The sequence below is a fragment of the Cherax quadricarinatus genome, chromosome 2 (genome assembly GCF_038502225.1).
Source record: "Cherax quadricarinatus isolate ZL_2023a chromosome 2, ASM3850222v1, whole genome shotgun sequence".
In the NCBI taxonomy this organism is placed as follows: domain Eukaryota; kingdom Metazoa; phylum Arthropoda; class Malacostraca; order Decapoda; family Parastacidae; genus Cherax; species Cherax quadricarinatus.
In genome coordinates this window covers 73,424,882-73,444,428 of record NC_091293.1, presented here as the reverse complement: position 1 = coordinate 73,444,428, position 19,547 = coordinate 73,424,882, and the positions used below count along the sequence as shown (strand labels likewise).

The following is a 19,547-nucleotide window of genomic DNA, read 5'->3' as shown; positions in this document are numbered from 1 at the left end:
AAGACTTCTACTCTAAATACAAGAAAAGGACGGACAAAATTCCGATATTGCGTCATTAATAGCTGACTTCATTCGAACCACCATTAACAGTTTGGTTTAGTTGGTCAACCTCCGTGTACTTAACACAGTTAAACGAAATTAACATTATTAAATAAAATAAAATAAATTGGTATATAGAAGTGGTGAATGAGACGAAGTCATTCGGGTAACGTAAAAGATTATTTTCAAAAGGGCAAACCAAATTCATGCAAAAAGAATTCTGGCTGTGAGTTAATTCATATAAGAAAATACCTGATTTGGGCTCATTTTAAACCCTTAATCGAGGTTCCACATCCGGTTTGCAGGACTCAGTAAAGGACTTTCGCTGGACACTAGAAGTGACTTGGAAAGACTTTAACATGATATGTAGGAGAAATTGAATATGATTATACTAAACGAAGTTACGTGAAATTATTAGTGTGTGTGTGTCATAGTGTAACCGTGATAATTTAGGGCAGGCCTAGGAAACACGGTTAGGAAGGATAGGCCTAGGAGAGACAAAATGACAGAGGTTAGATTTAAAAGAGTAGGGCAAGATAATGTAGAGTAAAAGAAAATATTTAAGGATAAAAAAGCCAAGGAGAAAGGAAGAACATTCTGACTCGGAGACAATTTGACTTGAAGAATCAGCAGAGTTCAGACATGTGAAGTAGTCAGAAAAATTAATTTTGAATCAGGACAATCAATGGGAGAGTATCGAAGAGGCATAAAGAAATGGTAAAGGCTTTACTGCAATTCGAACATGCGGGTTTATAATCAGGATGGTCATGATGTTCTCCAGGAGCCTCAAGCAGAAACAAAAAAAAAAAAATAAAATCAACGTGACATAAAACTAGCAACTTACAGCTCATGAAAATTCATAATTAGACATTAAGCTAAAACTTTTCAACAAAAGCGTATTGACTATGAAACAAACTGACAATATGACTAATTTTACACCGATTTTGCTTTTTATTATGAAGTAATAATTAGTTTAACGTTTACCATTATCTGTCTCCGTGGTTTGTATTACTTCGTGATTTTTGAGACATACAAAAATGCTCCATTATGTAAGTTGAACATTTCTCATGCGGACCCGAGACGACATTAATTACTAAAAGTTTAGATTGGTTAAATTTTAGTTAATATATACCATGGAATTCAACACCGGCTTTTTCATTCACCAAGCGGCTCTTCCATTCACCAAGCGGCTCTTCCACTCACCAAGCGGCTCTTCCATTCACCGCCGGGCCAGGCTGTTTCTTTCATCATCCAACTGTTCAATTTAGTGCTCAACTGTTTCATTCGTAAATCAGCTCCTTCACTGCCACCTGTTTCTTTACCTTCTCAGCTGTCCCATTCGCTGCTTACTTGGAAGTGGAATGGTATATAAAAACTAACGAGGTGGAGCAAACGCAGTTTAAATTATGTGGATATTTTTATTAATTACAACATTTCTCCTCCGATGACTTTTTAAAGCTCACTATGCGGGCGAAATGTTGTCGTCGATAAAAGTATCCAAAACATCTAAGTATCATTTACTTCGCTGCTTGGATGCTCTTTTCTCAAGCTGTTCCTTTACCTCTTTAGTTTACCTACCCACCTGCTCCTTTAACTAGCCAATTGCTCCTTTAGTTATTGGCTATTCCTTTAACTTCCCTGTTGTGCCTTTACCTTCGCTTCTGTTCCTTTGCGTCCCCAACTGCTCCCTTATTTTTCTCAAATGTTTCTTTGTCTCCCCAGTCATTTCTGCCATTGCTCTGTTGAACAAAGTTCCAGCTATTTTATCAACATTTTCTGCCGCTTCAGGCAATCAATCCCGGCTGTACCCGTCAGCATTCATAATCTTCCTAAAGGCTAAAAAGGAAGATCCATCAGGATTACGTTACTTCCAACTGAGTTATCAGTATCCAAAAGTATTCATGCTATTCCCACCGGTATTCATGCTATTCCCAAAGGCTAAGCTATAGTAGTCATGAGTATTCATGCTATTCCGAAAGGCTAAGCTGTAATAGCCATGAGTATTCATGCTATTCTCAAAGTCGAAACTGTTGTAGCCATCAGTATTCATACTATTCGCAAAGACCTATCAGTAGTAGTAATCATCAGTATTCAAGCTATTCCCAAAGGCTCTTCATTCGTTGCTACCAATGTTCGTGCTATTCCCAAAAGGTTCGACCTCCAGCGTTGCGTGAGTTGCTCTTAACATCATGGTTTCTCTTATTACTATTTGCACTGTTTACATAAAGAAAAAAATTACCAAGCAACACGACAGCCTCCGCGGCTGGCTCATGGCCACTACCAGTAATCCCTGAGAATAAACTTAACCAAGGACTTCGAACAGTACACCTTGGTTAGACTTCTCTGAATACAGATCGGACTGCCTACCATTTCCGTTACTAGCTCATGACTTCTAACCTCATTTGAAACTATACTTGATGTATAGATTTTCATTAAGGTATGGGAGCAGCCTATGAGACTGAGGGAAGCAACGGTTTTTTGCGGTACGGATGGGTGGGGCTGAAGACCTCCTAGCCGTTATGGCCTTCTCACTCCGCTTATTTATCTATGTTGCCTCTATCCTAGCAACTTCGTTGTAGTTTAACTTGCATCACACGTTTTGTGTCTATAAACCTGAGGTAGCTATTGTGGGTCTCAAAGGGGGAAGAGGCCCATTGCAGCTCCACGCCTTTATGCTACCTAACCTTAGCGTTATTTTTTTATCTTGCGCTTGCAGCATTATACTAGTTAATGTGTGACAACGGCAGTGCAAATGAGTCTCCTGTAGTTTATACGGAGACTCGTTTACCTACCCACGTCGTTCAAATTTTACATCTATGCTAAATTTTACTGTAGCTTGAGTGAAAAGGGCTTAAGAGAGGACTATCACCGGCTGGTGGTCCTCTGTGGTAAGCGAGGCTGTAAGCCCTATCTAAAGAAGTGCTAAAAAAAGAATAGGCCTCTTTATGATCTCTGGTGGGGCAAACATTTTCTTGAAAGAAAACCCAGTGCTCAAAACTGCTCTTTGTGCATTGCGAAAACACGAATCATTGATGAACTGCTTGCACGTTTTTCTTGATGCATTCAGTTAGGGCATGTAGGCTGTTTATGCAGACTAAAAAGACAAGTTATTTGTGAAGACAATAAGGACGTGTAGGATATTTACATAGAAAATTCGGACTCTTTAGGCTGTTTATGTAGACAATAAAACCTTGCAACTTGTGAAAGAAATTCCATACGGGGGAGGGGGGAGAAATGGGGTTAAAGATATTGTTGAATTGGGAGGGAAAGCTCTGTTAGCTTTGCTCCCTAACAATAGGTTGTGCAGAGTGACCTGAGGACGCTGAACCACCGCCTCAACTCACGACTTATCTAAATGCTAATTTGTGAAAAAGAAAAACAAAGAAAAAATGCACTTTAGCTACAAAGAATGGGATCAAATACACAAAAAAAAGACTAGACTACACAGCTAAGTGAATATAAACCTTCGAGTTCTATTGAAATATATGGATTCGTTATTTTGTTACATTAGTGGATGACTATACTTTGTGACAATCAGTGAATGAGGCGAGGAGTGGGGGCTCGGCTGGTGTCGAGTCTGCAGCGCCAGTGCAGGACCAGGTAGATATACCCTTCTTAGTTTTGTTCATGTTTCATTGCAGCCTTAATGTTAGGAAGCAGGTGATGGTGTGTGTGTGTGTGTGTGTGTGTGTGTGTGTGTGTGTGTGTGTGTGTGTGTGTGTGTGTGTGTGTGTGTGTGTGTGTGTGTGTGTGTGTGAGTAATGGTTTGTGGTTCCTGCATGGAAATGTCACCACCACCATGATTACCGGTACTACTACTATTACTACCACTACCACCTCTACTTTCACCACATCACTACCCCATATCGTTAACACCGCTGACCTCACCACTTTCATCAGCACAACTTTATCACCAACACTGTCGCTTCCATAAACACCACCATCATCATCACTCCTGTCACCACCCTTTCCATTCTCACCTCCATTCTTACCACCACCACTACCGCCACCACCAACACCACCACCACCAACACCACCACCGCCACCACCAGCACCACCAGCACCAACACCACCAGCACCATCCCCACCACCACCACCAACACCACCAACGCCACCAGCACCACCAGCATCACCACCAGCATCACCACCACCACCACCACCACCACCACCACCACCACCACCACTGCTTCACTATTGGTTCTCGCTGCAGCCCCGAACCCACTGATCTAAACTAAGACTCCAGTTGTGTTCCCATGTGTAGATAAGGTTTAGCCTGCATATCTTTAAGCATATAAAATATATCTAGTTTAGTGTTCCTATCCTTACAGTATTACAGATGAATACACAAATTATACAGAACATGTCGCATATACTATGTATAGCGTTTACTATGTATAGCATATATTTATCCATGTTGCTCATGAGAGAGAGAACTGTTTATTAGATTGGTTAATGAGGCGAGATCAGAAAAAAATACCCATTGTTAATTAAGCTTGTAGATTCACGCGTGTCCTCTGTGTATGTATTTTTGACATAACTTTTATGTGCAGAAACGTCAGTTATGGCTGTAGGTCTGCACTAGGACCTTTGTAAACAAAAGAAGAAAAACACGTGATCATTTGATGTACATTTTAATCCCTTGTAAATTTCCTTCAGCGTAGCCAGAGTGCTGGGGTGGTACGGCTCGTCCCTGCCCGAGGCTTTTCCCAGGCTTCCAATTAACACAAACCCAGCGATCCTGGTGGAAGCCTCCACTGTCTTGTAAGGCGGCGCCTGGCCGGCAACCTCCCCCCTCGCTGTCACACCCACTGTCACCGAACCTGCTGTTACATCTTACCATCAATCAATGCAAAGTGCCTTAGCACAGTGTCGGTGTACAGGGGGCGGGACTTTGTGCGTTTTCGCTGCTGCTACTGCTGTTGCTGCTGCTTATGCTGTTGCGTGTGTGTGTGTGTGTGTGTGTGTGTGTGTGTTTGTCTGACTGTCTTTGTATTTGCATGTACACATGCCTTTGTGCGCGTAGGTGTGTTTGTGTGTGCGCGAGTGTATCTGTGTGCGTGTATATGCGTCTTCAAGTACACGGGGGAACATGTACTGAATCATCGGCATAAACATTATATTATCGTTACTGGCTCTCTTGTATCATTCCATGCACCACCTTCACTGTGGAGTTTTATTTTCTTTTGCCCGACGCTCTTGTCTGCCTTCAGCGTACGGCTACACATTTTTTGTAGTTCAGAGTAGGCCTACTCTTCCGTATTCAAAGCAGACCTTCCTATAGCCGCAGAAAACCTCCTTTTTTTGTAGCCACAGGAAATCTCGTTACTCAGTATCAAATTTAAAATAGCCATCATATTCTACGAATGGAGTTGTAAAAATGTATTAATATATTCAGAAATACTTGTTATATGGTCATAAAAGTGTTTGATCCTTCTAGTTCTAGCAACAGTGTCAGTATCAGTGTGAGTATCAGTGCCAGCATCAGTGCCAGTATCAGTGTCAATAACAACCAGCGATCACTCTGCTTCTTCTGGGTAAATGATACCCGGATCTTGGGTCAGTCCGAGAGCTCAAACTTCAGTATCTCGATCGAGATAGTGGCAATGGTATTGTATGTGACTGCCTTAGAGGGCAGTTGACCCCGAGTTGGCTACTTCTTTGTCACCACTAAGACAGACCATCAGTGACTAACTGCCCACAAGTCACCATTCCGACAGAACGCTAATGTTGAGTTGTCTACTAGCTGTCACATTGACAGACTACTATTGAATAACTGCCTCTAGTCACCATCATCATCGGTCACTGTTATGAGTACCAAATTTGCTTTCAGGGAAAAGCTCTGCCGTCTAAATCTCTGTTACGTCTCTTGCCACTGTAAACTTGGGTAAATGAGACGGTTAAGTCAATTATAAGTGAACCTGAAGAATTCGGAAATTAATAACATCAAGGATATATATATATATATATATATATATATATATATATATATATATATATATATATATATATATATATATATATATATATATATATATATATATATATATATATATATATATATATATATATATATATATATGAGATGCTCAACGAAGACGTTCAGTGACCACATCTGCATCACAGTTATACCTGCTCAACGACCACACTTACCCAAAGATCACACCTGCTCAATGATCACACCTTCCCAACAACCACACCTGCCCAACGATCTCATTTACCAATTACTTCATCCTGCCTAAAGAACACAACTGCCCAACAACACCTGCCCAAGGATCATACCTGTTCCACAATCATAACTGCCCCACAACCATACCTGTCCTCATTTAACAGCAAAAGCGCTAGTGAACAGAAAAAAAACATTTAATTAATATTTCCTCTGCTGTTTAAACACGAAACAAAATTTTTATTACCAATGACACATAACAGAAAGGCACAACAAAAACATAAACTGGGAAGTATATTAAGACAAGAAACGAATACAACAAACACATCCCTATGACGCACACACACACACACACATACATATATATATACACACACATACACACACACACACACACACACACACACACACACACACACACACACACACACACACACACACACACACACACACACACCTACAACAGGCCTAGTGTCTAATCGACATGTGCCTAGGACAAAATGGTAACTAACTAACTAACACACCTACAAGAGGCCTAGTGTCTAATCGACATGTGCCTAGGACAAAATGGTAACTAACACAAAGAACACAACAAAAACATCTACAAAAACACATTAAAAATAAAATATATACGAAGAAACAAAAATACAAAAATATTACACTCGTGAGTAAATACCCGGAGAATGGGAGGATGGGGAAATCATCACGTCAGACCTGAGGAAGGAGAACGTAGCTTTAGTTCAGTGAATCAGGTCAACATCATCAAGGCAGCCCTCTGGAAAGAAGTTAACCTACAGCATATTACTAGTGAAGATGTAACTGGCTTGTCACATTACTGGCATTTCTGGCTTTGGTCTGGCTTGATCACCACTACCCCAAATTCATATAGTCAAGCCCACATACATACGTTATAACTCGTTCGATGAAAAGTCTTTCACTATGTTTCACACAGGTTCTCTGAACGCGGTTGTTAGCGACAAGGTAATGACACACGTTGCGACAATGTTTAGTTCTGTGAAGAGCTTCAGGTCACGACAAAGCTATACACAGAGCGATACGTTGTCCCAATAAAAGCTTCTGCAACGTGAGTCTTTCATTCACTATTGTGGACAGTAGAGATCCAGCTGGTGTTTGCCCCGGCTTGAAACAGTAACTGCCACTATTTGAAGTCAAGCAAACATTCATTTAAATTCATGTTTATATATATATATATATATATATATATATATATATATATATATATATATATATATATATATATATATATATATATATATATATATATATATATGTCGTGCCGAATAGGCAGAACTTGCGATCTTGGCTTAAATAGCAACACTCATCTTGCCATATAGGACAAGTGAAAATTTGTGTATGCAATAATTTCGCCAAAATCATTCTAAAGCTAACGAAAAAAATATATTTGATTGTGTTTCTTTAGTACTAAATTATTGTAAACGTATTTAAAATATATTTAGTTGGGTTAGGCTAAAATAAATTGCTCTTGTTATAATAAGGTTAGGTAAGTTTTCTAAGATTCTTTTGGTGCAAAATAAAAATTTTTTTCATTAACATTAATGAAAAATATATATCTTTAAACGTGTAAGAGAAAATTTTAGAAAGGACTTAATTTTAAATGAGTTCTTGCTAATTGACCAGTTTTACATATTCGGCACGATATATATATATATATATATATATATATATATATATATATATATATATATATATATATATATATATATATATATATATATATATATATATATATATATATATATATATATATATATATAATTAAAGGTTTTAATATGAAGTTATAGTGAACGACAAGAGGGAAGAAACTCTTTCAGTGTCGCACAGAATTAACCTTTAACAAGTCTGGATCTGATAAAGCTTAATCAAGAGAGAAACATCGTCTATTAATTTGTCTTTATTCCTGGTAGTTGGGATGTTTCCTCAGTCACCAGACACCAAGACTTATGCAATAACACTGTATACCTAAACTATAAACTGCACTATACACTGAAACTATAGACTTCATGATACACTGAAACAATACAGTGCGTGAAACACTGAAACAGTACACTCCTTGATACAATGAAATCATTCGCGTCATGATACACTCAACCATACACTGCAAAATAGTGAAGCCGCAGGATACACTCAGAGCAATCTAGCTATATTTCTCACGTTTAAAAAAATAACGATATAAGGAGTTTTCTGTGGCCGCAGGAACGGAGGCATAGAATATAAATGTCCATAAAACATCCAGTGGATGCTAAATGTTATCAATAGGAAGATTCTTTTTTTGGTACAGGTATCTCCATGGGAAGAGAGCGAGGAAGAACGTGCCACTTAGCTTTAGCATTACTGCCAACTAACTGCACGCAGCCGTTAAGAAGTTAGTTATTATCATGAGTGCTTAAAGGCTGGTACAGCTCAGACGCTACGTACACAAACGCTGATATTATTACTCTACTAAGTATAATGCTCTTGTATATTTTAAGGTTTATTAATGATGTGGCTCTATGGTACCATGCACAAAACCTAAATACTGGATTCATAACAATAATTTAGTAGTAAGGCATGATACCATGGCACCATGGAACATTTAACTGTAAAAGTGGGAGGCAAACGCCATCGGCGCTATGGTACTATGAAAACAAAATTGATAGCCGAGGTAGAAAAGTATAGAATACCACACCATAGTTTCCATGGTACCATATCTTCCCGACAAGTACGACGTAACTGAATTTGAAGCCACCACCTTTCCTCCTACCCACACCCCGACAACCAATATCAGCACCACCACAACCCTTCTTACCAACACTCCCATGACAACCATCACCTCGCCACCACCACCTGCAGCACACAGTATCGAGGACGCGAGCTTCCTGCCCACGTGACGACAGGATTCCTGGCTTGCCCTTCTCACTGGCTTGTCCTGTTCGCTATGTGGTACCTCAAAGACGGTATCCTATAGAAGGGTCCCACATAACTTCCTGCTTCTTGTCGATGATTGTAAGCAGGATGCCGCCTCTGGTATTGTCATATTCATGGGGAAGCGCTACACACGTAAGGGACCGGGATGTAATTATCCTTGATCCGAGGATGGGGTGGAGTAACTTCATTCCCTTGGATTAAGAACCCAGAGCAGCATGAAAGCACCCGCTACTGAAGGGATGCCTCCTCTAGTAGTCTCGTGATGAGCAGTTTCCTGCAGGTAGTTCTTGAAGCACTGCATCTTTAGGATAGTTCATGAGGGATTACCTCCTACAAGAGGTTGCTGAAGAGCGCCACTTAACGGCGCCACACGATGCTAAGAGAGTCTTAGTGACTGAAAACTCTAACGCACAAACCTTATAACCTATTTTGCACACCTTTTAGGTCTTCCCTGAGAGACAGAGAGCGCTGGTTGTGCTTTCAGTAGTCATTCGTATATTTGGTTGGGCTAGTAGTCTTCTGATTTGTAAAATTAAGAGAGTATACTTTAAATTTGTAAATATTTATATCCAGAATAAATGTATATTGTTGCTGTTATCAAGAAGTTTGTCTCTATACCTTTCCTTTTTGTAAATAGGGTATTAATTCTTCAGGTAAGAGTTTAGGTTAGGGTACTGAGGCCTCAGGTAACAATAGAAGATAGGGGTATTAATGACTCATGTAAGGATCTACGATTGAATATTAAGCCCTTTGGAAAGGTCTAACAGTAGGTTTTCGGACCACTTGTAATGGTCTGTTTTAAGCCTCAGCAAGGGTCAAAAATGGTGTAATGAACTACAGGTAAGGCCAAGATTAGGATAAAGGATCTGCAGCTTCATTTAATTTTTAAAGATGTGTTTTTCAACAGCAGTTACAGCTAAAATAGGGTGTTAAATAACAGTCTATCACTAAGAAGTGAGGGGTGAAAGATAGGATGTTTGATGCTTCAGGGCCTCTAGGATCGGGTTTCTAGACCAGAGGTAAGGACAAAAGTTAAGGTGTTGAAACTCATGGAAGGCCAAAAATTAGTGTGTTGAGATCGAAAGTAAGGCAAAAGGATACAGTGTTGAGTGTCAGTTAAGTGTAAAGGACAGATTATGAAACAAGAGGTAAAATAAGAAAGTCTCATATTTTATGCTCTAGAAGCATTACAAAGAGAATAGTGATAACGTTAATATGCTCGAAATAAATAAATTTAAGTATTACATGTGATAGATAAAAACTAAATTTACAAAAACATCTACAAAATATGAGTACGATAAAGTACCTAAATTTCTGGGAAAGGTTGAAGTCCCTTGACTTGTATTCCCTGAAACGCAGGCGAGAAAGATACACGATAATATACACCTGGAAAATCCTAGAGGGACAAGTCCGAAATTTGCACACGAAAATAACTTCATACTAAAACAAAAGACTCCCCCCCCCATTGAAAAGCAGCGGAGCCACGATTACGCTAAGATATAACACAATAAGTGTCAGGGGCCTAAGACTGTTCAATCACCTCTCAGCATACATAAGGAGGATTACCAATAGACCCCTGGCTGTCTTCAAGAAGGAGCAAACGCCTAAATTCAGCATCTGACCACCTGGGCTGTGGTTCGTACGTCGGTTTGCATTCGGCCAACAGTAAAAGCCTGGTTGATTAGGCTCTAATTCACCACGAGGCCTGGTCACAGACTGGGCCGCAGGGGCGTGGATCCCCGAAACCCTCTTCAGGTATACTCCAGGTATATTCCAGGTGTACTCCCGGAATACTCCAATTATGGCATGGAAAATATTCATTAGAGAAAAGCGATACAGATCAAACAAAAGACTGAGTCAATAAAAGATGCCCTAAACCCGTGGAATAAATACTGTAAATATTCGAGACGAAAGAGAAAGTGGGTGAACATACAATATTGAACTTAATCACAGTGAGATATATGGTAGAATTTCATTGTGTCCACAGAAAACAATTCATATTGTACGTGTCCCACAAGCAGAGCTTGACCAAGTCCATGTTGAAGAGAGAGAGGAAAATAAATGTATGAAAAGAAGGTCTAAAATAAAACAAATCCCTGATTTGTATTCAAGTTTGTACAAAAGATCAAATAAATCGTTAAAGATGGAATACAAAAAATAAAATTATTCATTAAATTTCCCGGAGATGGTAACGAAATGTTAGTATTATTATTTACAGAGTTTGGAAAAGGCCTTTTATAATTGGAATTGAACGCCCAGTAACGAAATAAATGAAATATACAGTGATAGGTGAGTATCTCAGTATATATACACCAAGAGGTATGTATCTCTTTGTTTGTATACACCGAGAGGTATGTATATCTTTGTTTGTATACACTAAGAAGTATATATCTCTCTGCCTGTATACACCAAGAAGTATGTATCTCTTTGTCTGTATACACTGAGAGGACTGTATCTTGGTGTACATAAACTGAGAGTTTAAAATTCTATTTGAGTGACTGAGATATTATTCACCGAGGGTGTGCAGGTGAAATTAAGCCTTAATATTCATCGGGTAGCCTATAGAATTTAAACTCTTTAAACCAACACACCAACCAATGAGATACAGAGGATTAAAACACTTGAAGAAAGTCCTTCAATGAATGGAACATGAAGGTCCCAAAAGAAACAAGGTTAAGCCAACCAATAACCAATGTGATAACAATTGAAATACAGAAGTAAAGCCTTGAATGAATGACACTTGAAAACCTCATAATATACGTCAAAGAGCCAAGTGGTATATCAAAAAGAAGAAGTAAAGAACCTACATTCGACAATAACTAAATCATAACCTTAGCACCGAGGTAACTACCTCCCTCCTGAGAGAATGTCTCTGAAAATGTATACACAGCAGGTGAGTGTCCACACTGTGACTGTCGCAGTCCAGATGCTACCAACTTCCGCTTCAAAATTAACAATCTACTCTTGGTGTTGATTAAGGTCTTTTCTTAAAATAAATTGATGCTGCCCGTTTTAGCACCATTTACATCTTTAGCGCTTTCCCATAAATATAATAACAATAACTACAACAATAATAATAATAATAATAATAATAATAATAATAATAATAATAATAATAATAATAATAATAATAATAATAATAATAATAATAACAATAATAATAATAATAATAATACAGATAATAATAATAATAATAATATTGATAATAATAATAATAATAATAATAATAATAATAATAATAATAATAATAATAATAATAATAATACAGATAATAATAATAATAATATTGATAATAATAATAATAATAATAATAATAATAATAATAATAATAATAATAATGATTTTAATAATAAAATTAATGAAGGATTGTTCACAAATTCTTTGTTATTCACAGCTCATACACTGTGATACATACCTCTAAGAATATATACACTGAGGTAAACACACATAAAAGTATAAAAAGAAGGAACACCACAACAGGTCTATTGGTCCAAGCTTAGCAGGTACACCTCACACCCACCCACACCCACTCATTCATTTGTCTAACCTATTTTTAATGCTACTAAAAGTTTTAGCTTCAGTGTATATACTCTGGAGCTTGTTCCCTTCGTACACAACTCTATTGCCAAACCAGTACTTTACTATACCCTTTCTTAGTCTAAATATTTTCAACTTGAAACTATTGTCTTGGTTAGATATTTTTAACACGTTATTTGCATTCCTTTTATTCTTATTTTCATATGTGCACCTCGATCATATCTTCCCTAATTCTACGCATTTGTAGATGGTAGTGATTTGTTGCAGTGTATCCTCGCAGGAAATATTACTGATACGTGGGATCAATAACACATACACATACACGCACTCACTCACACACAAACACACACACATACACACACACACACACACACACACACACACACACACACACACACACACACACACACACACACACACACACACACACACACAGAGGCAAATCCTGTGTCACAAACCTACTAGAGTTTTATGAAAAGGTAAGTAAGAAAGGAAGTAAGAAATGACAGGGAGGGGTGGGTTGATTGCATTTTCTTGGACTGCAAGAAGGCCTTCGACACAGTTCCTCACAAAAGATTAGTACAGAAGCTAGAGGAACAGGCACGTATAACAGGAAGGGCACTGCAATGGATCAGAGAATACCTAACAGGGAGGCAACAGCGAATCATGGTCCGTGATGAGGTATCACAGTGGGCGCCTGTGACGAGTGGGGTCCCACAGGGGTCAGTCATGGGACCAGTGCTATTCTTGGTATATGTGAACGACATGACGGAAGGGATAGACTCAGAAGTGTCCCTGTTTGCAGATGACGTGAAGTTAATGAGGAGAATTAAATCGGATGCGGACCAGACAGGTCTACAAAGAGACCTGGATAGGCTGGATGTGTGGTCCAGAAACTGGCTCCTAGAATTTAACCCCGCCAAATGCAAAGTCATGAAGATCGGAGGAGGGCAAAGAAGACTGCAGACAGAGTATAGGCTAGGTGGCCAAAGGCTGCAAACCTCACTCAAGGAGAAAGACCTAGGAGTGTGTATAATACCGAGTACATCGTCAGAAGCACACATTATCCAGATAACTGCTGCGGCATATGGGCGCTTGGCAAACCTGAGAATAGCGTTCCGGTACCTCAGTAAGGAATCGTTCAAGACTTTATAGACTGTGTACGTCAGGCTCATACTGGAGTACGCAGCACCAGTTTGAAACCCACACCTGGTCAAACACGTCAAGAAATTAAAGAAAATGCAAAGGTTTGCAACAAGGCTAGTTCCAGAGCTAAGGGGAATGTCCTATGAAGAAAGGTTAAGGGAAATCGATCTGACAACACTGGAGACATGAGGGTCAGGGAAGACATGATAACGACATACAAAATACTGCGTGGAATTGAAAAGGTGGACAGAGACAGGATGTTCCAGAGATGGGACACAGAAACAAGGGATCACAGTTGGAAACTGAAGACTTAGATGAGTCAAAGAGATGTTAGGAAGTATTTCTTCAGTCATAGAGTAGTTAGGAAGTGGAATAGTCTGGCAAGCGATGTAGTGGAGGCAGGAACTATACATAGTTTTAAGACGAGGTATGATAAAACTCATGGAGCAGGGGGAGAGAAGACCTAGTAGCGGTCGGTGAAGAGGCGGGGTCAGGAGCTGAGTCTCGACCCCTGCAACCACAATTAGGTGAGTACAATTAGGTGAGTACACACACATACACACACACACACACACACACACACACACACACACACACACACACACACACACACACACACACACACACACACACACACTGCAAGAAGGCGTTTGACACAGTTCCACACAAGAGATTGGTGCAAAAACTGGAGGACCAAGCAGGGATAACAGGGAAGGCACTACAATGGATCAGGGAATACTTGTCAGGAAGACAGCAGCGAGTCATGGTACGTGGCGAGGTGTCAGAGTGGGCACCTGTGACCAGCGGGGTCCCGCAGGGGTCAGTCCTAGGACCAGTGCTGTTTCTGGTATTTGTGAACGACATGACGGAAGGAATAGACTCTGAGGTGTCCCTGTTTGCAGATGACGTGAAGTTGATGAGAAGAATACACTCGATCGAAGACCAGGCAGAACTACAAAGGGATCTGGACAGGCTGCAGAACTGGTCCAGCAATTGGCTCCTGGAGTTCAATCCCACCAAGTGCAAAGTCATGAAGATTGGGGAAGGGCAAAGAAGGCCGCAAACGGAGTACAGTCTAGGGGGTCAGAGACTACAAACCTCACTCAAGGAAAAAGATCTTGGGGTGAGTATAACACCAGGCACATCTCCTGAAGCGCACATCAACCAAATAACTGCTGCAGCATATGGGCGCCTAGCAAACCTCAGAACAGCATTCCGACATCTTAATAAGGAATCGTTCAGGACCCTGTACACCGTATACGTTAGGCCCATATTGGAGTATGCGGCACCAGTTTGGAACCCACACCTAGCCAAGCACGTAAAGAAACTAGAGAAAGTGCAAAGGTTTGCAACAAGACTAGTCCCAGAGCTAAGAGGTATGTCCTACGAGGAGAGGTTAAGGGAAATCAACCTGACGACACTGGAGGACAGGAGAGATAGGGGGGACATGATAACGACATACAAAATACTGAGAGGAATTGACAAGGTGGACAAAAACAGGATGTTCCAGAGATTGGACACAGTAACAAGGGGACACAGTTGGAAGCTAAAGACACAGATGAATCACAGGGATGTTAGGAAGTATTTCTTCAGCCACAGAGTAGTCAGTAAGTGGAATAGTTTGGGAAGCGATGTAGTGGAGGCAGGATCCATACATAGCTTTAAGCAGAGGTACGATAAAGCTCACGGCTCAGGGAGAGTGACCTAGTAGCGATCAGTGAAGAGGCGGGGCCAGGAGCTCGGACTCGACCCCCGCAACCTCAACTAGGTGAGTACAACTAGGTGAGTACACACACACACACACACAAACGCCCATACTGGAATACGCAGCACCAGTTTGGAACCCACATCTGGTCAAACACGTCAAGAAATTAGAAAAAGTGCATAGGTTTGCAACAAGGCTAGTTCCAGAACTAAGGGGAATGTCCTATGAAGAAAGGTTAAGGGAAATCGGTCTGACAACACTGGAGGACAGGAGGGTCAGGAGAGACATGATAACGACATACAAAATACTGCGTGGAATAGACAAGGTGGACAGAGACAGGATGTTCCAGAGATGGGACACAGAAACAAGGGGTCACAGTTGGAAGCTGAAGACTCAGATGAGTCAAAGGGATGTTAGGAAGTATTTCTTCAGTCATAGAGTAGTTAGGAAGTGGAATAGTCTGGTAAGCGATGTAGTGGAGGCAGGAGCTATACATAGTTTTAAGACGAGGTATGATAAAGCTCATGGAGCAGGGGGAGAGCACAATTAGGTGAGTACACACACACATATCGTAATTGATTTACATGTGGTAAAAGCCGGGATCAATGATAAGGCTTCGGAGGATTCGTGTGATTTTATTGGGGTTCTTGGTACACAGGCAGTGTGTTTAAGTTGCCCAGGCCTGGACGACCATGCCCAGGAAAGAGGGACGGAGTAGACCTTGCTGACTGAGTGAACTCGGCTGCCAAAGTGAGGCAGGGTAAGCTTGGTGCAGACTGAGCTGGTAGGCCTATAGGCAGCAGCACCAGCATGGCGCATAATATCAACCCAGCTGTGCACACACACACAAGAGAGTGGGGTGGGTAGACTGTATTTTCTTAGACTGTAAAAAGGCTTTTGACTCAGTTCTACACAAGACTTTAGTGCACAACCTGGAGAACAAGGCAGGTATAACAGAGAAGGCACTGCAATGGATCAGAGAATACGTAACAGGGAGGAAACAACGAGAATGTTTGTAGTTGTTGGGGATTGTAGGTCTAGTTTCAGAGCCCGTTAGGTTATCTCGGATCATGGATCCGTCAAAGAACTTTTGGTCATGGACTCCAATCTTGTCTTCTTGATGTTCAGGAAGAATCGCTGATATATATATATATATATATATATATATATATATATATATATATATATATATATATATATATATATATATATATATATATATATATATATATATATATATATATATATATATATATATATATATATATATATATATATATATATATATATATATATATATATAAATATATATATGTTGTGTATCTTTATATGTGTATGCTTCTAAACTGTTGTATTTTGAGCACCTCTGCAAAAACAGTGATAATGTGCGAGTGTGGTGAAAGTGTTGAATGATGATGAAAGTATTTTCTTTTTGGGGATTTTCTTTCTTTTTTGGGCCACCCTGCCTCGGTGGGAGACGGCCGACTTGTTGAAAAAAAAAAAATATATATATATACATATATTATATATATATATATATATATATATATATATATATATATATATATATATATATATATATATATATATATATATATATATATATATATATATATATATATATATATGTCGTGCCGAATAGGCAGAACTTGCAATCTTGGTTTAAATAGCAACGCTCATCTTGCCATATAGGACAAGTGAAAATTTGTGTATGCAATAATTTCGCCAAAATCATTCTGAACCTAACGAAAAAAATATATTTCACTGTGTTTGTTTAGTATTAAATTATTGTAAACAAATCTAAAATATATTTAGTTGGGTTAGGCTAAAATAAATTGTTCTTGTTATAATAAGGTTAGGTAAGTTTTCTAAGATTCTTTTGGTGCAAAATTATAAATTTTTACATTAACATTAATGAAAAAAATATATCTTTAAACGTATAAGAGAAAATTTCAGATAGGAATTAATTTTAAATGAGTTCTTGCTAATTGACCAGTTTTACATATTCGGCACGACATATATATATATATATATATATATATATATATATATATATATATATATATATATATATATATATATATATATATATATATATATATATATATATATATATATATATATATATATATATATATATATATATATCAGCGATTCTTCCTGAACATCAAGAAGACAAGATTGGAGTCCAAGACCAAAAGTTCTTTGACGGATCCATGATCCGAGATAACCTAACGGGCTCTGAAACTAGACCTACAATCCCCAACAACTACAAACATTCATACTCGAATGGCCCATTAGTGAAGAACATAGTCTCAACAATGCTTAGGGTGTGTTGGGGAAAGACAGCCTGCCTCCTGGCAGTGAGAGGTCCTCATTCAGGGGACTTTCTGTTGGCTGTTCCCAACTCCAGCCCTGGCACACGCCTTTTCCCACAAACCGTTTGCATTGGTGTTGCCCTTCAACTTGCTGCCCCTATTCTCGCCGAACACAGGTGTATTTGTGGCAGTGAAGCTGCAGACCGATTCGGGTACCACGGTCATCCAGAGAGAAAATGCTTGCTGCATACTTGGCTCGCGTCCGACTTCGAAGGAGCTGGAGGAGAATCATAATCTTTGATACATTGTACCAAAGTATTCATGTTTGTGTTTTCTGTAAATGTATTCTGTCTGATAATAAAATTTCAAAGAGAATATAAATTATAGGGGGTAGTAGGAGAAGAAAATATTCAAACAGCTCCGGGGAGAACCTTGAGTTTTCCCTGAGGTACGTTTATTGTCTTCTCTGAGGATGTGGGTCCCCATTCCAGCCAAAGAGGTGGTACCTCCCTATATAATAAATATATATATATATATATATATATATATATATATATATATATATATATATATATATATATATATACATGTATATATATATATATAGGTAGTAGGTTGGTAGACAGCAACCGCCCAGGGAGGTACTACCGTCCTGCCAAGTGAGTGTAAAACGAAAGCCTGTAATTGTTTTACATGATGGTAGGATTGCTGGTGTCCTTTTTTCTGTCTCATGAACATGCAAGATTTCAGGTACGTCTTGCTACTTCTACTTACACTTAGGTCACACTACACATACATGTACAAGCACATATATACACACCCCTCTGGGTTTTCTTCTATTTTCTTTCTAGTTCTTATTCTTGTTTATTTCCTCTTATCTCCATGGGGAAGTGGAACAGAATTCTTCCTCCGTAAGCCATGCGTGTTGTAAGAGGCGACTAAAATGCCGGGAGCAAGGGGCTAGTAACCTCTTCTCCTGTATATATTACTAAATTTAAAAGGAGAAACTTCAGTTTTTTCTTTTGGGCCACCCCACCTCAGTGGGATACGGCTGGTACGTTGAAAGAAGATATATATATATATATATATATATATGTAAACACAGATCTCTGGCTGAAGGAGACTCGAACCTACGAACCTTGGAACAAGGTACGCAGTGCTTTACCAATCTACCCACACTGGACCAATACCTTGGAGTCCAGCTTGCGCTAGACTTTGATCCAAGGCAGCCAACTTTCAGGGAGAAGGCACTGCGTACCTTGTTCCAAGGTTCGTAGGTTCGAGTCTCCTTCAGCCAGAGATCAGTGTTTGTGTATATTTCGCCTGCTCTTGCGAATTCCTTGCATATATATATATATATATATATATATATATATATATATATATATATATATATATATATATATATATATATATATATATATATATATATATATATATATATATATATATATTTATATATATATATATATAAATTGTGGGACCCATAGCCTCGGAGAAGTGGATAAATAGGCTTCAAGGAAGAATATTAGATCATTTGAATATTCCACCTCCCCTACCACCCCATCTTTCCTTCTTTTTTACCAAAAGGTATATTTTATTACATAATATGGTACGAAAGAGTTAAGAGATACATTGTTAATATAAAGATGACATAAACAATATATGAGGTGTGAGAGATACATGTCTAATA

At 38.9% G+C, this 19,547-nt stretch overlaps 1 protein-coding gene across 1 annotated transcript in view; it reads left to right on the top strand.

Moving 5' to 3' along the window:
* LOC128695773 (dipeptidase 1) overlaps positions 1-5,172 on the top strand; it is an 839,310-nt gene extending 834,138 nt beyond the window's left edge. Inside the window, exon 12 of the mRNA XM_070088924.1 lies at positions 1-5,172. This exon is cut by the window's left edge and continues 2,049 nt beyond it. The gene's annotated coding sequence lies outside the window, so the exon portion shown is untranslated.
* Positions 5,173-19,547: the final 14,375 nt, after the last annotated feature.